The sequence below is a fragment of the Salmo trutta genome, chromosome 29 (assembly GCF_901001165.1).
Source record: "Salmo trutta chromosome 29, fSalTru1.1, whole genome shotgun sequence".
Classification (NCBI taxonomy): Eukaryota; Metazoa; Chordata; class Actinopteri; order Salmoniformes; family Salmonidae; genus Salmo; species Salmo trutta.
The window spans coordinates 45,962,940-45,974,640 of record NC_042985.1 but is presented as its reverse complement, the minus strand read 5'-3'; positions in this window follow the sequence as shown (position 1 = coordinate 45,974,640).

The window sequence follows — 11,701 nt, the reverse complement described above, 5'->3', positions numbered from 1 at the left end:
GTTCACCCGACCTAGAATACCTCACAGTAAAATGCAGACCGTATTACATCCCAAGAGAATTCTCTTCGGTTATAGTCACAGCCGTGTAGATTCTCCCTCAAGGCAATACCATGACGGCCCTCAAAGAACTTCACTGGACTTTATGCGAACTGGAAACCACATATCCTGAGGCCGCATTTATTGTAGCTTGGGATTTTAACAAAGCAAATTTGAGGAAAACGCTACGGAAGATCTACCAACACATTGACTGTAGCACTTGTTCTCAGAAAACATTAGACCACTGCTACTCAGCTTTTCAACATTGGTCTGACCAATTAGAATCCACGTTTAAAGATTATATTGATCACGAAGACTGGGATATGTTCTGGGTAGCCTCTGAGAATAACATTGACGAATACACTAACTGAGTTTATCAGGAAGTGTGTAGGAGATGTTGTACCCACTGACTATTAAAACCTACCCTAACCAGAAACCGTGGATAGATGGCAGCATTCGTGCAAAACTGAAAGCGCGAACCACCGCATTTAACCATGGCAAGGTGACTGGGAATATGGCCAAATAAGACAGACAAAACGTCAGTATAGAGACAAAGTGGAGTCGCAATTCAACGGCTCAGACACGAGACGTATGTGGCAGGGTCTACAGACAATCACGGACTACAAAGGAAAAACACCCACGTTGCGGACACAGACGTCTTGCTTCCGGACAAGCTAAACACCTTCTTTGCCCGCTTTGAAGATAACACAGTGCCGCCAACGCGGCCCGCTACCAAGGACTGTGGGCTCTCCTTCTCCATGGCCGACGTGAGAAAGACATTTCAGCGTGTTAACCCTCGCAAGGCTACCGGCCCAGACGGCATCCCTAGCCGCATCCTCAGAGCATGTGCAGACCAGCTGGCTGGAGTATTTACGGACATATTCAATCTCTCCCTATCCCAGTCTGCTGTCCCCACTTGCTTCAAGATGTCCACCACTGTTCCTGTACCCAAGAAAGCAAAGGTAACTGAACTAAATGACTATCGCCCTGTAGCACTCACTTCTGTCATCATGAAGTGCTTTGAGAGGCTAGTTAATAAGGATCATATCACCTTTACCTTACCTGACACCCTAGACCCACTTCAGTTTGCTTACCGCCCCAATAGATCCACAGACGATGAAATCGCCATCAGACTGCACATTGCCCTATCCCATCTGGACAAGAGGAATACCTATGTAAGAATGCTGTTCATTGACTATAGCTCAGCATTCACCATAGCATTCACCAAGCACATCATTAAGCTCGGGGCCCTGTGCTACTGTGTCCTGGACTTCCTGACGGGCTGTCACCAGGGGGGGAAGGTAGGAAACAACACCTCCACTTCGCTGATCCTCAACAAAGGGGCCCCACAAGGGTAAGTGCTCAGCCCCCTCCTGTACTCTCTGTTCACCCATGACTGTGTGGCCATGCACGACCTCCAACTCAATCATCAAGTTTGCAGACGACACAACAGTAGTAGGCCTGATTACTAACATTGACGAGACAGCCTACAGAGAGGAAGTAAGGGCCCTGGGAGTGTGGTGACAGCAAAATAACCTCTCACTCAATGTCGACAAAACAACGGAGCTGATCGTGGACTTCAGGAAACAGCAGAGGGAGCACGCCCCTATCCACATTGACGGGACCTCAGTGGAGAAGGTGAAAAGCTTAAAGTTCCTCGGCGTACACATCACTGACAATCTAAAATGGCCCACCCACACAGACAGTGTGGTGAAGAAGGCGCAACAGTGCCTCTTCAACCTATGGAGGCTGAAGAAATTTGTCTTGGCACCTAAAACCCTCACAAACTGTTACAGATGCACAATTGAGAGCATTCTGTCGGCTGTATCCCCGCCTGGTAGGCAACTGCACCGCCCTCAACCGCAGGGCTCTCCAGAGGGTGGTGTGGTCTGCCCAACGTATCACCGGGGGGCAAACTACCTGCCCTCCAGGACACCTACACCACCCGATGTCACATGAAGGCCAAAAAGATCATCAAGGACAACAACCACCCAAGCCACTGCCTGTTCACCCCACTATCATCCAGAAGGCGAGGTCAGTACAGGTGCATCAAAACTGGGACCGAGAGACTGAAAAACAGCTTCTATCTCAAGGCCATCAGACTGTTAAATAGCCATCACTAGGCGGCTTCCACCCGGTAACCCTGCACCTTATAGGCTGCTGCCTCATATACATAGACTTAAAATCACTGGCCACTTTAATAATGGAACACTAGTCATTTTAATAATGTTAACATATTTTTGCTTTACTCATCTCATGTAGTATATACTGTATTCTAATCTACTGTATTTTAGTCAATGCCTCTCCGACATTGCTCATCCTAATATTATATATTCCTTAATTCCATTCTTTTACTTTTAAGTTGTGTGTATTTTTGTGAATTGTTAGATATTACTGCACTATTGGAGCTAGAAACACAAGCATTTCACTACACCTGCAATAACATCAGCTAAACATGTGTATATGTGATACTGTACCCCCTCGCCCAATTGTCCTTTGTATGTTCTTTATATATACTTGTGTTCCCCCATGTACTTTTTGTATTGATTTGTTATTAATAAAAAAATAAAAAAATAAAAACAAGAACATTTAAATAAAAAATAACAAAAAACATTATTTCCCTCCTGAATTAGGATGCGTAAATACACAACACGTTGCGGTAACACATGTTTTCTGGTAGGGAAAGCAAAGATTGTCTATTACATTGATAAGATAGTCAAGTGACCGCTCTAATGGCAAAACATATCCTCAAAGATGGAAGGCAGGTGGGAGGATGCGAGATCAGGTGGGACCATTCTAGCCAATGAGAGGACAGATACGCGTGTGATCAACAGGCCATAGAGATAGATCGAGGACTCATCTTTGTATGTGCAACTATAGCATCTGTGACATCATGGGCATTGAGGCTATCTCCATTTTAAAGTAGTACATTTTCTTCTTCATCATTGAGTTCCACAGTATGAATCATAATACCCATAAAACCTAGCAGTAAAACCCTGAAATGTTTCCAATAGTTTTTTCACAATTCATTTTTGCGTCAGGGAGTGTTTCGTGTAGGCTTACCCTGGCGTGATGTTTTGATAACCGCGTAAATCTCTCTCAGACAAGGTAACTTTTATCAATATATTCTCCTGTAAATACCCCCCCAAATGAAATACTAATTAGCCGGAAATGTGACTATCACACAGAACTACACATCTTGTCGCAAGCTTTGACGTAATCCCTCAAGGCACATTTCTCAATGCAAGCTCATCGACAAGTAGCAAGTAACCTAGCAAGTAGATATTATAGCCTTTTCAGTTTATTGTGTAAATAATTGATATCGTGTATTTCTGTGTGTATTCTTGTTTCTCATTTTTCAAATTACCTACCTAGCAACCTTAGAATTTCTTTCTTACTTACGTTTTTGAAATTGGCCTTTTGTAGCGAACTAGTTAACTTTAGGCCAACTGGTCTCTCCGTCGATCAAAAGCAGGGATTGTTCTGTGCTATGTACTGGATTGTAACCACTACTCCAATAAGCACACGTGCATTTTATAGTTTTCACGTGCTGGCAGGCTAGCTATCGTTAGCCCACCAGGGAAGGGATATTTATCTAGCTAGATAATGTTAACTCACCTTTTGTGTAGTCAGACTTGCTAGCTAACGTTAAATCGGCACCATGGCAAGGATAGTTGGTTAGCTAGCATGCCACAACTTAGAAAAGTCTCACTACATGAACGGTGAGCTAATGTTAACTAGCTAGATAAAAATTGCCTGGTGGGGAAGCTAGTTAGGCACCTTGGTTGGCTAGTTACCTACATTAATTGACATTTTGGGAAAAATGGCTAACTCGGCTCCATCATTCATTGAATCAGATGGCTCATTCATCACAAAACCCACTGATATTGGCAACTACTGATGATTTTTTCATTGGCAAGATTAGCAAACTTAGGTATGACATGCCAGTAACAAACACAGACACTACACATCACAGTATATCTGACCAAATTATGAAAGACAAGAAAAAAGAGGTGAAAAAATGATTGTTGTCTATCAACAATGACAAGCCCCCGAGGTCTGACAATATGGATGGACAATTACTGAGGATAATAGTGGAGGATATTGCCACATCTTTAATTTAAGCCTACTAGAAAGTATGTGGTCTGAGGCCTGGAGGGAAGCAAAAGTAATTCCCCTACCCAAGTAAAGCCCTCTTTACTGTTTCAATTAGCTGACCAATCAGCCTGTTACCAACCCTTAGTAAACTTCTGGAAAAAAAATGTGTTTGACCAGATACAATGCTACTTCACAGTAAACAAATTGACAACAGACTTTCGGCACGATTATAGGGAAGAACACTCAACAAGCACAGCACTTACACAAATTACTGATGATTGGCTGAGAGAAATTGATGATAAAATGATTGTGGGGGCTGTCTTGTTAGAATTCAGTATAACTTTTGACATTATTGATCATAGTCTAATGCTGTAAAAAATGTGTTATGGCTTTGTGTTATGGCTTTACACCCCTGCTATATTGTGGATAAAGAGTTACCTTTCTAACAGAACACAGAGGGTGTTCTTTAATGGAATTCTCTCAAACATAATCCAGGTAAAATCAGGAATTCCTCAGGGTAGCTGTTTAAGCCCCTTGCTTTTTTCAATCTTTACTAATGACATGCCACTGGCTTTGAGTAAAGATAACACTATACTCAAAAGTATACACGTCAGCTACCACAGCAACTGAAATGACTGCAACAGTTAACAAAGAGCTGCAATTAGTTTCGGAATAAGTAAGGAATAAGTAAGGAATAAGTAAGTCCTAAATATTTCCAAAACTAAAAGCATTGTATTTGGGACAAATCATTCACTAAACTCTAAACCTCAACTACATTTCGTAATGAATAATGTGGAAATTGAGCAAGTTGATGTGACTAAACTGCTTGGAGTAACCCTGTATTGTAAACTGTCATGGTCAAAACATATAGTACAGTGGTTCTTCCTGTAAAAGTTGCATCATACTGCAGCACACCTTGTGGGCTGCCGCAGAATTCTATGGCATGTTATTTAAGTGTCAGCCATTGTTGCCATTAACCTGTTTGGGCTAGGGGGCAGTATTGAGAATTTTGGAAAAAATATGTGCCCATTTTTAACTGCCTCCTACACCAACTCAGAAGCTAGAATATGCATATTATTGTTCAGGTTTGGATAGAAAACACCCTAAAGTTTCTAAAACTGTTTGAATGGTGTCTGTGAGTATAACAGAACTCCTATGGCAGGCAAAAACCTGACAAGGTTTCATGCAGGAAGTGGCCTGTCTGACAAGGAGTCGTGCGTCTTGCATCTGTTTATTGAAAAGTAAGGATCTTAGCTGTAACGTGACAATTCCCAGGGCTCCAATAGGCTCTCAGAACCCACGAAAAACCTGAAGGTTGACGAGGCAGCCTCAGGCTGAAACACATTATCGCCTTTGGTAAGTGGCGGATCAGAGGACCATTGAATGAGGCGCGTGCACGATTCGCCCCCGTGGAGAAATTTAATTCGGCTGTTTAGGCTCATTGCAGATTCCCGGTCGGAATATTATCGCTTTTCTACGAGATAAATGGCATAAAAATTGGTTTTAAACAGCGGTTGACATGCTTCGAAGTACGGTAATGGAATATTTAGACATTTTTTGTCACGCCAATGCGCCATGCGCGAGACCGTGATGTAGCATTCTGATAGTGTCTAGAACTCACGAACAAAACGTCGCTGTTTGGATATAACGATGGATTATTTGGGACCAAACCTACATTTGTTATTGAAGTAGAAGTCCTGGCAGTGTATTCTGACGAAGAACAAGCAAGGTAAGAACATTTTTCTTATAGGAAATGTGATTTTGGTGGAGGCTGACCTGGGTGGGTGTCTAAATAGCTAGCCCTGTGATGCCGGGCTATGTACTTAGATTATTGCAAAATGTGCTTCATCCGAAAAGCTATTTTAAAATCGGACATATCGAGTGCATAGAGGAGTAATGTATCTATAATTCTTAAAATAATTGTTATGCTTTTTGTGAACGTTTATCATGAGTAATTTAGCAAACTGTTAGTAAATTCCCCGGAAGTTTGCGGGGGGTATGCTTTTTCTGAACGTCACATGCTAATGTAAAAAGCTGGTTTTTGATATAAATATGAACTTGATTGAACAGACATGCATGTATTGTATAACATAATGTCCTAGGTGTGTCATCTGATGAAGATCATAAAAGGTTAGTGCTGCATTTAGCTGTGGTTTGGGTTTATGTGACATGATATGCTAGCTTGAAAAATGGCTGTGTGATTATTTCTCGCTGGGTACTCTCCTGACATAATCTAATGTTTTGCTTTCGTTGTAAAGCCTTTTTGAAATCGGACAGTGTGGTTAGATTAACGAGATTCTTGTCTTTAAATAGCTGTAAAATAGTCATATGTTTGAGAAATTGAAGTAATAGTATTTCAAACGATTCAAAAATCGCGCCACTGGATTGAAGTGGCTGTTACGTAGGTGGGACGAATTCATCCCACATGCGCCAGAGAGGTTAATGCTAGTTAGTGCTAGTTTGACCACCAGAGGGTATCTTTGAGAAGCATTTTGCTTTTTGTAATATTGGCTGTACTAGAGAATTACATTTTTTGTAAGAACATAGTACATGGGATTGATTTTAAATTTATCTTAATTAATTTGGTAATCTCAGTAATTTCGGTAATTTGATTAATATTGTGGTGTTTCTATTCCAAGAAAAACAAAAAACGAAACCCTCAGTGTTTCTATTTGGAAAATATGGCGCTGTACAACGTGACCGTTTCCAGACCTTGATTGTAGGCTAACCAATACACAAACGGAGATTCAGTGAAAATAAAATCTCAGTTTTAAATCTCATTGATTTGTCAAGACTAGTCCCCATGCTTGTCTCAGAGCAGCACAAAATGGTGCTGAAGTAGTTGACCACACCCGGGTAGGCTTGCTTCAAATCCTACTATAACAATTGGATGATGGTGGGCCAGAACATAATAAGTATATAATATTAGCACAATTAATTGGCCTATACTACAAATTTAACATGTTTAACACATATGATAATACATAATAAATAAGGTAATAATCTGATTACGCTCATAAAATCACTACGCCTCTATTCAATTACTGTCTATTTCTATGTGTGTTGATTGGTGGGGAAAACAGATCTACGTAACCTACTATAGGCTACACTACTTTCTTTAACGTCAAAATTTGTTCATAACATTTTACTTGATGGCAAGATAAAATGTCGCTCTCAAAAAGAATCAAGAAGAAAGGTGGATAATGAAAATCAAACTTTCAGAGAATGTACAGAGAGATATGCGTTCATCTCTCCATCTTTTCCCTATGCCAAACCAGTGTGTCTTATTTGCAATGAAAATATCACTGTTTGAAAATAATTACATCTCAGATGTAATTTTGAATCTCAGCATATAACTTTCAGTGGCCTTTCCGCCCCATGTAGAGGCCCGACGCTGAAACATTGAATCGTTAACTGCAAGCTGCACACAGCTTTTTCTGTGGACATATTTTTTAACTTAAATGGGTTAAATCTGCAGTTGCATGGAAGAGGGAAACAGTGGTGGACAAGGTGGAAAAATTTGAGGCCTTTACTAGGAGGCTTGAGTTGTTCGATTTGGACTTGTCATCTGGAAGACTACTGCCCTTCAGCACACTGAAGAAACGACAGGCAGAGGGACCAGGCCGCAGCATTGTCACAGAGGTGATGGAAGATTTCATCAAACAGCTGAGGGACAATTTGTCAACCAGATTTGAAGACTACAGCATGCCCAAGGGTATCATTGCGTTTGTACGCAATCCTCTCACAGTCCGCCCAGGTGGAGAATTCTTCTCCCTTGCTAAGAAAACGATATCCTCGCTGGATGAGACTGCAATTCAACCTGAGCTGATTGAATACCAGACATCGAGCCAAATCAGGGATGCGCTCAGGAGTGCCGAGTCCCTGTGTGCATTGTGGGTGGCATGCTCAGAGGAATAAAGCACAATAACAGTCCCCATGCAACCAAGGTGACTGTCCCCAGTCCCCAATGCTGTCTTTTCCCCTTCCACTTGCCTCTTCCATTAATTTTGAAAGAATAAATATCACTGAATGACATAAATATTGGAACAAAGTAGGCTAATGAAGGTGAACAGGTTGCTTACTGGAAAATACTCTATATGGAAAATGACATGAGCAAGTGGTAATATTTTGGTGGTAATATTTTTCATTTTAGAGACTATAATATATATATATAATAGATTGTATCCAGGTCAGGATAACCAAAATATTTCTTAAAGACTATCAGAAAGAATGTTGGTACTTATTTATTTTTGTCACGGCTGTCTAGGACCAGTGGAGATGTGGAATCAGGAGCAGGAGACAGAGGGCCGGAGCAACTGTGTTTTAATAATAATAGCAAAACGCAATAGCCGTAGGGCACAGGGCGCGTGGCGAAGTCCGCCAGGGGAAAACACCTTCCCAAAATAAGCGCACTGAAAAAAAAGCGCACGGCAATATAATGGACAATAACAGTTTACAATCGCAACTGTCCTGAGTGGACAATAAACAATCCCGCACGAGAACCCCAACTGAAAATACACACTAAATAACCCCCCACTAATGACAAACACAAAACAGGTGCGGGATAGACAGACAAAACCAAAAGACACAGAAACAACGATCGGTGGCAGCTAATAGGCCGGCGACGACGACCGCCGAGCGCCGCCCGACCGAGGAGGGGCGCCACCTTCGTTAGATACTGTGACAATTTTGATCCAAAGCCATGAATGAGTGAGTCACTCAGCTTTATGTAGGTGCTGAGGCTATATGACTGCACCATCAACTTGATTATTTAGCAGACATCACTTTCTTATATTCAGTTTACTGGAGCAATGGAGCAGTGAGGCAGGGTACTGTACTAAACCACAAATTAACTCTAAGTCCCGCAGCATAATCTCAAAACTTTTAGTTTTGAGATTAGCTAAAATGTCTGTTCATAATAAAGCGTTACTCTGCCCTAACAACACTATCAACAAGGCAAGTCCTACAGGCCCTAGTTTTGTCGCACCTACACTACTGTACACAAAGAGGGACTTAGGAAAATTGCAGTTGGCTCTGAACAGGGCTGCACGGCTGGCCCTTAAAAGTACACGGAGAGCTAACATTAATGACATGCATGTCAATCTCTCATGGCTCAAAGCGGAAGAGAGATTGACTTCATCACTACTTGTTTTGTAAGAGGTGTTGACAAGCTGAATGTACCTAGCTGTCTGTTTAAAATACTTGCACACAGCTCAGACACCCATGCATACCCCACAAGACATGCAATCAGAGGTCTCTTCACAGTCCCCAAGTCCAGAACAGACTATGGGAGGCACACAGTACTACATAGAGCCATGACTACATGGAACTCTATTCCACATCAGGTAACTGATGCCAGCAGTAGAATCAGATTTAAGAAACAGGTAAAAATACACCTTATGGAACAACAGGGACTGTGAAGAGACACACAAAGGTACAGACACATGCATACGCATTCATTGTGATATTGTTGTATGGTGGTATCAAACATTTTGTATTGTAGATATGCAGAAGTGTAATAATGTTATATGATATACAGTTTTATCTTTTTTTTATATGTAATGCTTTATGTGTTTATATGTTTGAACCCCACGAAGAGTAGCTGCTGCTTTAGCAGCTAATGGGGATCCATAATAAATACAAATACAAAACGTTTGCTAAAGTTGGCTAGCAAGCTCACAAAGGACTTGTGTTTTCCCCTTACAAAACACATAAACAGTTTTATTCCACAAATGCATCTGTTGTACATGACTAATCAAGTGACCTTTGAAGTCAGTTATACATGTCAGCAGAGATGTAAATTAAAACTTCTTCGGGATTGGTGTCCCTTCCACAGGACGGTTGAGCTAACGTAGGCTAATGCGATTAGCATGAGGTTGTAAGTAACAATAACATTTCCAAGGACGTAGACATATCTGATATTGGCAGAAAGCTTAAATTCGTGTTAATCTAACTGCACTGTCCAATTTACAGTAGCTATCAGAGTGAAAGAATACCATGCTATTGTTTGAGTAGAGTGCACAGTTTTGAACATGAAAAGTTATTAATAAACAAATTAGCCTAATTTGGGTAGTCTTGACACAACATTTTGAACACACATGCAATGGTTCATTGGATCAGTCTAAAATTTTGCACATATACTGCTGCCATCTAGTGGCCAAAATCTAAATTGTAGCTGGGCTGGAATAATACATTACAGCCTTTCTCTTGCATTTCAATGATGAGGGTGCAAAAAATACAAAATAACGTTTTTTTTTTCTTTGTATTATCTTTTACCAGATCTATTGTGTTATATTATCCTACATTCCTTTCACATTTCCACAAACTTCAAAGTGTTTCCTTTCAAATGGAACCAAGAATATGCATATCCTTGCTTCAGGGCCTGTGTTACAGGCAGTTAGATTTGGGTATGTCATTTTAGACGAAAATGTGGAAAAAAAGGGGCGGATCCTTATTAAGATAGCCCAAGGCTAGAACTTTTTAAACTGGGCTAGTAGACAATGTGCCAAACTAGCCTGACACAGCAGTGAAATTTTGCCTTTACAAACAGCGCATGCCACAGATTTAGGACCTGAATGTAGAAATCGTGGTCTGCTGGCCAGTGCCCAAAATCCTTATGTTACATCCCTGTGTGTTAGTCCCTTTCAGACGATCCCCCTATCACTGTTGGTCCACCTCAGTGACCTCATAGCTAAGGGTTTTAACTTTCCTCTTGAGAATTAGACTCAGAAGTACAGTCCTATATACGTCACCTCTTCGGAAAAAAGTACCCTAGACTGTCTTGATCATCTAGTTGAGCATTCCAGAAAATTCCTCCACCCCAGCAGAAATTTCCCATCTACATAGTAGAATTTTTGATGTGCAGATTAGGGATGTCCCCGACAAAAAAAAATCTTAGTCGGCTGAAAGTCCTCTCTTCTTTCGACCATTCAATTGCTCAAAACTTTTAAATGTGTATTTTTCCATATATAAACACACCCTATGTGTTTTACTAAAATCAACGATATGCATTGAGCTTGTCTGATCCTTTAATCTTACAGTTTGATCCCTCAAGAGGGCGCCAGAGATATAGATAACCAGAAGAAGTAAAAAGCTTTAGCAGATTCTGCCATTACTCTCCTGAAGTTGCCATTAATAGGCTACACAAGGAGTCGGCAACCTTTCTCATGTGGAATGCCAATTTATCTTACCATTTCTACCAATCCGCGTGCCAGTTATGGTTTTTATATGCACATTTTCGTGAACCAGTTCTACTTAATTTCTAATAACGGTTTCATTTCTCAAAATCATTGTCATGTGGTTAATCAAAATTTTATCCAAATCTAAATGAAAATTATACAAACCTAAAAAGCAACTTCTATTGCCATTGCCAACAATATAAAACTAGCCTACATAAAGCAAACAAATAACCTTGCAGCCTGCAGGTAGAAAATATCCTGATAAAAATAAATATCCTATAAATCACATTGGCCTGTCTGCAACTAACTTGAAACATTGTTAAAACTATTAACTTGGGTCTGGCCCGAAACTAGCAACATTGCATAAAATATTCTGGGCCCTCAGAGTT